Source organism: Camelus bactrianus, chromosome 12 (genome assembly GCF_048773025.1).
Source record: "Camelus bactrianus isolate YW-2024 breed Bactrian camel chromosome 12, ASM4877302v1, whole genome shotgun sequence".
Taxonomy (NCBI): Eukaryota; Metazoa; Chordata; class Mammalia; order Artiodactyla; family Camelidae; genus Camelus; species Camelus bactrianus.
Genome location: NC_133550.1, coordinates 12,016,625 through 12,030,061, shown reverse-complemented (window position 1 = coordinate 12,030,061; position 13,437 = coordinate 12,016,625). Strand labels below are relative to the sequence as shown.

The window sequence follows — 13,437 nt, the reverse complement described above, 5'->3', positions numbered from 1 at the left end:
CCCAGAATCACTGAGCCAGAAAATTAGCGTAATATAGAAAGAAAAGACTAGACTAGATTCTATGCATACTCAGAATGGACTGTATTGATTGGTAATATTATGGTGTCTAAATGTATGTTTCCTTCACACTTGAGAAATTAATTTTGTTTGGTCTCAGCTATCCCTAAAACAAATAACTCATATGATCCCAACAGGGCCCACAAATGAATTCAACAATTAGGTTGAACCAAATGAAACGGTTGTTTCTATAGGTTAAATATGGATCTTTTCTTTTTTTGTGGGGGGAGATAATTAGGTTTTATATATGTAAAATATTATATATATATTTTTTAACAGAGGTACTAAGGATTGAACCCAAGACCCCATGCATGCTAAGCACACACTCTACTACTGAGCTATCCCCTCCCCCACTGAATCTTTTCAAATAGTCAAGTACTGCCAATTTCATATGGTTAAATCTAACATTGCAAAAAGTACAAAAACCATGGGGAAAACGAGTCAGAATACTGATGAACTGGATAGTTCCTTTGCTTTGTCCTCTCTCATTTTCAGATGGAAAAAACCCCAGAGAGGTAAACTCACTTGCATAAGGTCAGGAGGTGAAATAATACCTGGCACCAGAATCCAGACTTTCTGTCTTGATTCAGCATTGTCTCCACATCAATCTGATTTTGCTACGAAATTAAAAATTCTGATAAATACATATTTTGGGGTCAGAAGTAATAAAAGAATAATCCCAGGATTCTTAAGGTCAAAGTTCAGTAATTTTCCTCAAACCAGCTCTTTATCTCAAGTAGCAGTGATACGCAATATTTCAGCCTACTCTTAAGTTGCACAATGGATGCTAATTCTAGGAGTAAACTTATAATGCCAAAAAGAATAAGATCTGTAGAAAACTACAGCTGTAGTTCTGGCTGATTAAGTATTCAAGATTCTACCTGAGCTTTGATTCATTACATATTTAGAAAGTAATTTGCTTGAATACTGCTTTTTTTCTGGGGATAATTTGTACCACATCTGGAAACTCTCAAATGAAACATAAGATTTGAACATAAGAAATAGTTTCTAAAATATCAACATACAGTATTTATAAAGCCACTAATCACTAGCAGGTATTACAGAAGTATAAGCTTGATGAGGACAGGGACTGTGACTATTGTGTGTACCTCATTATATCCCTCGCATTTAACAGTACCTGGCTAATTTAAAATTTAAAATATTTGTCAGCAGTGACACCTCCTCATGAGAACTTGCCTTTTAAAAAGGACCTCCTCCATCCCTGTCCAGAAGAGAAGAGGAGGGAGGAACCTGCCTATTGCAGAGCCCCAATTCGTACCTCATGGATGTGAAATGCTCAGGATGCTGTAAAGTCACCACTCTCTTTAGTCATGCACAAATACTAGTTTATGTGTTGGCTGCTCTACTGTCCCCTGCCAGCTTACAGGAGGAAAAGCAAGGTTTACAGAAAGATGCCCCTTCAAACAGAAGAGCACTAAAAGTACCCTGAAATCAGGATAAATGGGAAACCATCCCAATAAACACATTTTGAATACACACACACACACACAAATTTTTTAAAAATTTTTGTTCAATGAATGAATGGAGTATCTCGAACATTAAATTTACATCTGGAAAGATATTACTCATTAAAAACACTGAAAACAGTGTTGATAGTGATGAAATGCCACATTAGGACATTTAGGAGCTTTTTCTATTATATTTAAAATACATATTATTTTCCTTTTATGGCTTATTTTTGTGTCTTTAGGAAGTCAGAGAGCCTGAATTAACTTGTGTCTCTCATCGGTGTATTAGATAAAACTTAACTCCCATTAATCATAAAAAGACACCACCGCAAAAGGCCCGATATAAATTTGTATTCCCATAACATTTTGTACAAAATTTTTGTAGGCTTTAACTCTACTTGACTGCCTCACCTCTTGCACCCAGATGGTGGGCTCCCAGGAAGCAGACACCAACTTTATTAATATTTTTATCTTTAACACCTAAACATAATTTATGCTCAAGAATGCAATTTTTTTAAAAAAAATCTCTCCAGTGGGAAATGAATCCCAATAAATATTAAGAAAGCACTGCCACCTCCTGGATAATATAGGTTGTGCATCCTTTAGCAACCTCCAGGAAGAGAAAGCATAGATTTGTATACAGGTAGATCAAAAGTTTGAAATTTAAACCCAATTCTATCATTTGCTATGTTAAACTGGAACCTCAATCTTTTAAAACATCGGTTTCCCCTTCTACAAAATGGGCATAGTATCTGTCCTATCTCTCAGGGATTATCATGACAGTCAAATTAGATAATAACTGTAAAAGTACTTTGTTCATTATAAAGCATTTTCCAAGTATAAGCCCACACTTGATATTTACTATACCATGTTGCATCTAACAAACTCATCTTATTTTTAATTATTTTATTCACACAGTAGTTGTCTTAATAAATCCATCTTATTCCTTACCACAAATCTAAGTAAATAACCTGCAGCTTGAGGGTCAGAGCCAACTCATTAAATTTCAGATGCCTAATGGCAAATTTCTCTCTTTATATGTTAATGTAGGTTCACTATCATCAACTTATTAACATGTACATAATATAATATGTTGCTGAACATAAAAATACGCTAAAATTAAAACTACTTGGAGATTGATGCTGGGAAAGCTGGACAGCTACATGTAAAAGAATGAAGTTAGAGTATTCTCTAACACCATATATAAAAATAAACTCAAAATGGATGAAAGACCTAAATGTAAGACCAGATTACTATTAAACTTCTAGAGGAAAACACAGACAGAACACTCTGACATAAATCACAGCAATTTTTTTTTTAAACCAGCTCCTAGAGTAATAGAAATAAAAGCAAAAATAAACAAATGGGACCTAATTAAACACAAAAGCTTTTGCACATTTAAGGATACCATAAACAAAACAAAAAAATCTTACAGAATGGGAGAAAATATTTACAAATGATACAACTGACAAGGGACTGATTTCTAAAATATACAAACAGCTCATACAGCTTAATATTTTAAAAAAAAAGCAACCCAATCAAAAAATGGGCAGAGACCTAAACAGACATCTCTCCAAAGAAAACATCCAGATGGCCAACAGGCACATGAAAAGATGCTCAATATCGCTAATTATCAGAGAAACACAAATCAAAACTACAATGAGATATCATCTCACACCAGTCAGAATGGCCATTATTATCATTAAAAAGTCTACAAATAATAAATGCTAGAGAGTATGTGGAGAAAAGGGAACTCTCCTACACTGTTGGTGGGAATGTAAATTGGTGCAGCCACTATGGAGGACAGTATGGAGGTTCCTTAAAAAACTAAAAATAGACTTACTATATGATTCAGTAATCCCACTCCTGGGCATATATCCAGAGAAAACTGTAATTTGAAAAAACACATGCACCCCAATGTTCATAGCAGCACTATTTACAATAGCCAACATGGAAATAACCTAAGTGTCCATCGACAGATGACTGGGTAAAGAAGATGTGATTTATATATAATATAAACGTATCATAGTTATTAAAATTCATAAGTTCATAATAGTTTTTAAAACTCTAACTGATCAACTTTGGAGGACATTACAGAACCGACTTATTATTCTAAAAATTATCGAGTAAAGAGAAACAAGTCAAATATATAGCCATATGAACTGTATCTCTGAATAACCAAATAGCTGATGAAGCAAAGTCCTTCTATATAGAAGAATTCAAAATAATAAAGAATGAAGGAATGATGGAATGGCACCAGTTTGTAACCTCTAGTGAAACAGCTGATCCAGGCAATGATTATCAAAGGTTACTAAAAATCATTAGGTTAAAAACTGATTGGGTATCATAAGGAAAAAAAACTAAATACAAATATCCCTTATGAATATAGATGTGAAAAACCTTAACAAAATATTAGTAAACTGAATTCAGAAACATACAAAAAAAGGTTTGTACACCATGAGCAACTGCGATTAACTCCATGAACCCATTGGGTTAAATGTTCAAAAACCAAGTAATGTTATATGGCATATTAATAGAATAAAGGACAAAATGGACATGATTATCTCAGTGAATGCAGGATTTGACAAAATCCAATACCTATTCATGATAAAATCTCTCAACTGACTAATAGAAAGAAATGTCTTCATTTTGATAATAAAGAACAGTTATGAAAACCCTACAGCTAATTTCATACTTAATGCTGAAAGATTGAATGCATTCCCCTGAAAATCAGAACAAGGCAAGGGTGCCTATGCTCACCATTTCTATTCAACATTATGCTGGAAGTTCTAGACAATGCCCTAAGAAAAAGCAACAACCACAAAACCAAATAGCTTAACTGCATCCAGACTGGAAATGAAGAAGTAAAACTGTCCTTATTCACAAACATGATTGTCTATGTAGAAAATCCTACAGAACCCACAATAAAACTACTAGAATTAATAAGTGAGTCCAGCGAGGTCACAGGATACAAGATCAATATGTAAAAATCAACAGAATGAAGTGAAATATATACAAGATCTTGTGGTAGCTCACAGCGAAAAAAAAATGTGACAATGAATATAAGTATGTTCATCTATAACTGAAAAATTGTGCTCTACACTGGAATTTGACACAACATTGTACAATGACTGTAACTCAATAAAAAATGTTAAAAAAAATAAAAATAAAAAATGAAGCCAGTTTAAAAAAAGACTGAAGTGAAATTAAAAAAACAATTCCACTCATAATATCAAAAGGAATTAAATATTCAGAAATAAATTTACAAATATAAGATTTATACACTGAAAATTTTAAAACATTGCTGAGAGAAATTAAAGAAATAATTGTTAAGATGGTAGTTTCCCCCAAACTGATACACAGTTTCAATGCAATTCCTATCAAAATCCTAGTAGGCTTCTTTGTAGAAGCTGACAAACTAACAGAAGTGCAAAGGACCTAGAAGAACCAAAACAATTTTGAAAAAGAACAAGTTGAAAGATTTACACTAATTGATTTCAAAACTTACTAGAAAGCAAAAGTAATCAAGATAATTTGGTGTTGTTATAAAGATGTGAATGCAGATCAATGGAACAGAACTGAGAGACCAGAAAGAAATCCTTAAATTTATGACCAATTAATTTTCAACAAAGGTGCCAAGACAATTCAAGCTGGGATAACTGGATATCCATATGCAAAAAAGATAAACCTTATCTCATACCATACACAAAAATTAATTCAAAATGGATCACAGAATTAAATGTAAAAGCTAAAACTACAGTCTTTTAGAAGAAAACACAGGAGGAAATCTTCATGACTCTGGGCTACCAGAGTTCTTAGACACAACACAAAAGTATGAGCTGTAGAAGAAAAGTACAATAAATTGGACTTCATTAAAATATAAAACTTTTAACTTTCAAAAGATACCACTAAGAAAGTGAAAAAACAAGCCACTGGCTGGAAGAAAATACTGCAAATCACACATCTGATGAAAGACTTGTATCTAGGATAAACAAAGAACTCTATCCAATTAAGACAATACCCCAATTTAAAAATTTGCAAAGGACTTGAATAGACATTTCACCAAAGACATCCAAATGATTAATAAGTACATGAAAAGGTGCTAAGAATCATTAGGTTTTAGGGAAATGCAAATTAAACACACAATAAGATACTACTATACACCCGTTAGAATGGCTATAGTAAAAAAGACAGACAAATGGATCTAGAGATTATCACACTAAGAGAAGTCAGAGAAAGACAATTATATGAAATCACTTATATGTGGGGTCTAAAAAGGTGATACAAATGAATTTACTTACAAACAGAAAGAGACTCAGATATAGAAAACAAATGTATGGTTACTAAAGGGGAATGTGGGAGGGGACAAATTAGGAGTTTAGGATTAACAGATACACACTACTATATATAAAATAGATAATAAAGACCTACTGTATAGCACAGGGAACTATACTCAGTATCTTGTAATAACCTACAATGGAAAAGAATCTGAAAAAAATATATACACAGATGTATCTGAATCACTTTGCTGTACAGCAGAAACACATTATAAATCAACTACACTTCAATTTTAAAAACGGGTAATAATAAGTATTGATGACAATGTAGAGAAACTAAAACGCTCAGACATTGCTGGTAGGAATGTAACATGGTACAGTCACTTTGGAAAACAGTTTGGCAGTTGCTTTAATAAAAAGTTTTAATATCCTGTAGAGAAGTCCAGACCCTTCCTCATTATTTTTCAAAATCATCTTGGGTTCTCTGTTTTGTCTGCTACTAAAATTTTTAGGATTCAAGAAAATTCTGTGCAAAACCTGTTGAGATTTTGATTGGAACTGTGTTAAGTTTATAAATTACTTTGGAAAGAGCCTCTGTATTTTTGATAGTTTCCCTCCATTTAACACAGTATATTAGTTATCAATTGCTGCATAAAATTACCGTAAAGTTAGTGGTATAAAATAACAGATATTTATTATCTCACAATTTCTATGAGTCAATTGCTACAGTCTAAGTGTTGGCCAGGGCTGAGTTCTCATCTATGGCACAAGCTGGGAAGGACTCACTTCTGTCACACGAGTTTTGGCAGCATTCAGTTCCTTGCAGGCTGTTGGATGAGAAACATACTTTCTTACTGGGTGTTAGCTGGGGTCTGCCTTATATTCTTTATCATGTGGTCTTCTTAGGACAGCTTACAACATGACAACTAGTTTCTTGAAAGCCAACAAGAGACAGTAACTTTTGCCATATTCTATTTGCTAGAAGCAAATCAAAGGTCCCATTCATACTCAAGAGAAGGGGATTACACAAGGGCATTAATATCAGGAGGCAGGGATTATGGGAGGCAGCTTACAATTTGCAATATATGGTATACATTTCCACTTACTAATCTCTCTGTAAAATTCTTACGCATCTTACATTAGGTTAACTCATGTGTACTTCTCAGTTTTTAAAACTGAGAAACAGGCATAATTATTACTTCAATATAGGAACACCATTGCATTTCGGATACTGATCTTTCATTTGGCAACCTTGCTGAACTCTTATTAGCCCCAACAATTTACCTGCCACTTGGATTTTCCTAATATCATTTGTGAATAATGACAATTTTGCTTCTTCTCTTGTAATCTTTATATCATTTTTTTTTGTCTTTTTGGACAATAATAAGACCTCCAATAAAATATTTAACGGAAGTTGTGATACCAGGCCTGTTCCCTAATAAACCCTTTGTTAGGTTTAATAGGATACTCCTTTTCTTGTCCAGCTTGCTAAGAGCTTTAAGGATGAATAGGCACTTAATTTTATCAAATACTTCTGCAATGACCAGGAAGATCAAATATATTTTCTCTCTTCATCTGTTGATTTTGTAAATTATGCAAGTTTTCTAATGTTAAACCAGTCTTGCATCCTTGGAATAAATATTCCTTGGTCATGAAATGTATATTTTGTGACTTTTGTATCTTTGTCTTTATAATTACCTTTCCTAAACTGTCTTGGTCTGGTTTTGGTTTCAAAGTTTATACTAATTAACAAAACAAATTATGAAGTTTTTCTTCTTTTCCTATTTCGTGGAACAAAGTACGTAAGATTGGGATTATCTATCCTTGAAAGTTTCATAGCACTCCCACATAAAACTTTTCTTTTTCTGTGTAAATGTTTAAACTACAAAACTTCTCATCTCAGCAGTAGGTAACACCTTCTGTTAGTCTCTGTGACAGCTATTCTAAATATTTACCATTCTTGGGCTTTCTACCTCACTTTTTCTCCCTATAGTCTTAGCATATAATACTTACCTGCTATCAAACTTTTCATCTCTACTGGCCTTCCTCTTCAGCATACTGAGATGATGATTTTCTTAAAAAGACAAAGCAAAAACACACATGCCAAACAAACAAAAGCCCCTCCCCTGAACTCTAGATTCTTCCATAGCTATTTTTGTTCTTTTCATTTTCCCCATAGTCAAGAGTTGTCGACAATTCCTAAGTGTCTTCATCTCTTACTTGTTTTTTTCCCCATTCATTTTCTTTACTATAAGTTATGTTAGATTTGGGAAATCATTCATGGGTTATATAAAAACACAACATAATCAGATTTGCATTTCTGAAAGATCACTTGTGACTATACTGTAAGAAGAGATTGGAAGTGAGTGAAACTGATGGGAGGGAGACCTAAATCAAGAAGCTTAACTAGGATATTAGCGATGGTAGCAGTGCGAATGGGGAGAAGCGGATGGATTTGAAACCTATTATATTATAGGATCTGAAGGATGAGGAAATCAAAGATTAAATGTGTATCCAGCTGAATAATGGGTTTGATATTCACTAAACAGAAAATACAAATTAAGATATCTGACTACATAAAGATAAAAAATTCCTACACGGCAAAAACTGTAAAAGGAAAATCAAAAGTCAAATGATAAACCAAGAGGGGGAAGGAATGTATGCAACTCATTTCACAAAGGACTAAAAGCAAAACTTTAATAGCCAACAAAAATGTGGGAAAATACATGAATAATTCATAAAAAAGGAAACACAAATGGTTCTTAAACATATAAAAAGATGCTCAACCTCATTCATAATTTTTAAAAAGTAAAATAAAAACAACACTGAGATACCATTTTATACCTCTTGGAAAGACAGACATTAAAAAAAGTGATAATGAACTGAGGTGAGGGTAGAAAAACAAGTACTCTAATTGCTGGTGATACTGTAAAATGGTATGACCAAATATGGAACGCAACATGGAAACATCTATCAAAGTTATGAATGTATATACCTTTTGACTCAGCAATTCTAGGAATTTAACCTACCGTTATATTTGCAAACCTGCAAAATAAAATGATATATAATCTTATTCACTGCAGCATTGTAATAGCTAGAGTAACCATAAAGCACATTGTTTTGTCCAAATTGGGACACTTTTATAAGAGGAAGAGGGCATTATTAATATTTAAGCTGGGACAACTGGCATAGCTGAGACTGTCCCAAGCAAACCAGGAAAATAATATAAATATTCACCAACAGGAGACTTTTAAAATAATAATGATACATCCAGACTTGGAATACTGCATAGCCACAAAAGGTAGCACATTGTATACTGTTGTGGAAGGTTCTCCAAGATGTACAGTTTAAAAAAAAATTAAGGAAAAAAACCCAAAACAGTTCTTACAGTATGTTACCATTTGTGTAAAAGAGGGAAAAATATAACTGCTTAGATATGAATAAAATATATCTGGAAGGATAGATAGAAAACCAATAACAATGTTTGCCTCTGGGGAGGGAAAGTGGGTAACAAGGAAACAGAAACAAGAAGGTGACTTCACTATATGTCCTTTGTACCTTTTGAATTGCGAACCAGATGAATAAGTAAAATTTTAAAAGAAAACTGTCCTACTAATGAGTTGGCTAATTGATAACTTTTATGATGTTTATTTTTCCCCTGCTTGAGCCTATATGCTGAATAATGAAAATTCTCTTAAACACTGTAATCCTACAGAGTTCCTTAAATAGTTTTAAAATATTTTAATTCTGCTATAAATATAAGAATAAGAATTATGCAAATCAAAACTAAGATAATACTTCATAAAAATCTGAAATCAAGTACCAGTATTATTAGTGACTATCACAGAAAATTTATATGTAGTATTACTTTTTTCCAATTCCTGTGTTTAAAATTTCTCACAAAACAGCAATTATTTTAGTAATCACTTTCATACATCATAAACTTACTTGGCACCTTCTGTACTTTTTACTGTGATCTAATTAAACTGGACTGGAATAATAAATGCCAATCAGTGAGTAAATACACTTAGCTCTGAAAATCTCTTACCTAAGTGGTAGTTACTATATAAATTATCTGATAATTTTAAATTGTTTTATCTAAAAATTTCTCAAAGATCAGAGAGCTGTAACCGTAGCTTTTAACAAATTGACAGGCAAAGGTGGATGATGTAAAAAATTTCAAATTACACAAGATCTTGAGAAATTATGACTTATGGAGTGTTCAAATAGATAAGTGTGATTAAAAATTAATGTTACCTAGTCTTTTAGAAAATGGCTTTGTTCACTATATCTTTCATATTCTTCAGGTTAAAAGAAAATGAGTATTAATATGCTATCAACCACATTCTGAAGGTTTTTTTTTTCTGCTGTTTCAAATTCTTTCAAATTAGGTTTAGTCTACAATAAGCTTTTAAAAATCTTTTTTAGGGACTCAAGCAAAATCTACATTCTCTTAGCATCTTATGATTCAGACTTGCTACAATCTATTCTTAAGGCCACCAGAAACCAGATTACAGGAGACATTATTTGGCAAAATAGAGAAAATGTACATTAGGCTTCATAAATCTGCCCAGTGTAACGATATATTGTGATTTTTTTTAACATGCTTATGATTATACTTTTTCAGTCCTATAAAATTTGGTTTTGTAATTGCTAAACCAAAGAGGAATTAGGAAAGCATATTGGAATAGATTATAGATACATGTGAATTTATATGAAATTTCATTTATTCCATAAAGGTCTAACATCAAGTTAAAATATGTGCGCCAGCACCGTAGTGCTCTAGCTAGAATCTAAATCTTATTCAAATTCATTCAAACTCATTAGTAATGATGTCTTAGCAGTTTTTAAACATATTAACCTATTTGGTGGCCTTGATTAATATTATTTAAACTTTCAACTCCAAAAAATCCCTCAGAAGCCCATAAGACCAAAGCAACACAAAGGCAACATAAGATGAGTTTCATCACTATCAGGAAATATGAAGTGAGGACAAAAGAGTGGTAAGTGTAATGACTTCTTCAAAAAACTCAGTGGTGGAAGGAATACAGATGCAAGCAAAAAATACATCAATTACATCTCAAATTTTTTAAAAAGGAGAAAAAAGAGCAATACTGATGGAGTATCTGAATTGCATAAAGCTGTTTAACTGAAATATACTTTAATCACACATACACAGAGTCAAAATATAGGCACTGTTTCTTAAGATGGCAGAGATTTGAGCATTATTTAAATGCTGAATGATGGAGTCTTTAAAGAGGAAGAAGTTGAAAAATAGAGCAAAGTAAGTAGAGAGATTAACCTGAGAGTGGAGGAAGGATTCCTCTTCAACAGCATCTGGAGGGACTGACATGGGTTATAAGGGTAACCGGCAGGAAATCGGGGGCTTTTTGTGAAGCAGTGCGGTGGTGAGTTTAAGTGAAATAGAGAAGCTTTGAAAGGTTTACTATGGAGTTTCCTTTAGGCTGTGGCTAAATACTCTTATCATAGTATTCAGAACTCTTCATAATGCAGCCCCCACATACATCCTCAGCTTCACTGGTCCATGCATTCTCACATCCAACCAAATTTTCACTCCAACCAAGTTCATCCAGAGTCCCTGAAATGTTCCTCTTCATGCTGTTTGTTCTGGCAGAGCCCTCTGCCTGGAACACCTTTCTCCTCACTTCCCTGGGAACATCTCTCATCCTTTAAGAGTTGGCTCCAACCGCCCAGCATCCCTTAAGGTCCCTGTTCTTTATCTCAGCTACCCTTCACCCAGAGCCTAGTTAGGCACCCTTCTTTATACTTCCTTCTGCACATCTCTTCATCTCAGCATTTTTCATTAGAAATTTTAAACACTGGCTTTCCCTTTTCTTCCAATAATCAGAAACTGGGTTTGTTTGTTTTTTTAATTTGTTTCTGGATTTCCTAGCACTGGGCCTGGTGCAATTTAGGCCAATGAATAAATATTCATTGAATGATATGGGTATGTCAGAGCTCCAAATACTTATATTTCACCCAGTAGAAGACAAGATTATCATTCACAAATGAAGAAACTAAGGTAGGAAGGAGTGCGCACCAATAATAACATTAGCAGAACAAAGACTAATGAAAAAAATGTGAACTAATCTTTCACTTAAGCTAATTAAGATTCTAGCTACAGTCTAAAGAGTAGAACAGGGGGAAGGGTATACAGCTCAAGTGGCAGAGCACACGCTTAGCATGCACGAGGTCCTGGGCTCAATCCCCAGTACCTCCTCTAAAAATAAACAAACCTGATTACCTCCCCCCCCAAAGTAAAATAATTAGATAATACAGTAATAAGTAAAATTTTTTAAGTGGTTAAGATAATACATTAAAAAATAAAGAGTAGAACAAATGAGTATCCAAATCACAACAAATAAACATCCTCCAAACATAAGCATTGAGTTTCCAGTTTTGTACCACCGAAGACACAGCTCTTCTGATTTAAGGATTCAAAATCATTCGGATCAATCCTCCCCCATACAGCACAAAACTCTAGCACAAACAGGGACTGACCTAAAAACTTACAATTAGAGATATCTGAGTTTTCCTTCACTTATGAAAAGTCTCATGTCTAGCTGCCCATGTCACATGTGGCTAGTACTTTTGCACAGATTTAACTAGATTGGGTCCTTTTCAAATCAGAAACAACAAAAATAAAGGACTTGACGTTGCCAAGACTTAACCACCTAGGATGACAAACTTGTTCTTCTTGAATATCTTATACTTTACACAATGCTGTGGGCCTCCCACGTCACCTGTTCTTGCTCCAACCTCATGCAAAGGCAGCCGTATTTAGTGGAAGAAGAATTACTCTAAAGGTCAAAGTCCAGCTGGTGGTAGTTCTCTATGCAAAGAATCTCCTCTTCTACAGGTAGATTTTCTTCACCATGCAATCAGTTTCTACTATCAGAGAGAACTGGGGAGAAATAGAGTGAGGAACTCATTACTGATTATAATTAAAGCTAATTCAAAACAGCAGGGGTTAGGAAATACCTTCTAGGTAATATTTAGAAATTCCCTAACATATGTCATCTTTCTCTTGACAGCTCAAAAAGCTTCAGAGAAATAACATTCTTATGAAACCAGATAAGAATAGCCTGCTACATTTGGAAGAACTAATGCTGGCTGGAGTTTATACTAAGACCCAGAACTTTCTTAAGGTTCTGGTTAATGAGGCAGCCCAGGGCAAACCGGAGTCCCTGAATTAGGGTCCCACCAATTCGAGAACTAGGGCAGATAAGGAAAGGCTACAGAAGGGGAAAACAAACAAAAAGAAAAGAAAGGTCACTCCACTGGTTTCAAACCAAATAAACCCTCCAACCCTAACCAAGCCAAATGAGAACTGCCTCTCCACAGAACAAACCAGAATATGGTTTCGATATTTTTTTCCCACGGTTACCCCCGATACTCATTTCAATCCAAAAATAAAAAGAAAAGCAAGTGGCCTTTTGTGACACAGCCAGCCCCTAGACAACTCTCTGTATCATACTGCTTCCAGATACATGCTTTCTTTAGAACGAGGTCATTTCCTGGGATAATTCAATGGCTGGTTTTGGGAAGAGCTTCATGATGGAGAGAGCCTTATAGTGAGAGACTTGGGTCCTGGCTCTGGTACTTATTAGCTG

General features: G+C 34.0%; 1 pseudogene; it reads left to right on the top strand.

Annotated features, from left to right (window-relative positions):
* Positions 1 to 1,339: 1,339 nt before the first annotated feature.
* LOC141579362 (small ribosomal subunit protein eS27-like) lies at positions 1,340 to 2,661 on the top strand (annotated as a pseudogene).
* The last annotated feature ends 10,776 nt before the right edge of the window (positions 2,662 to 13,437 follow it).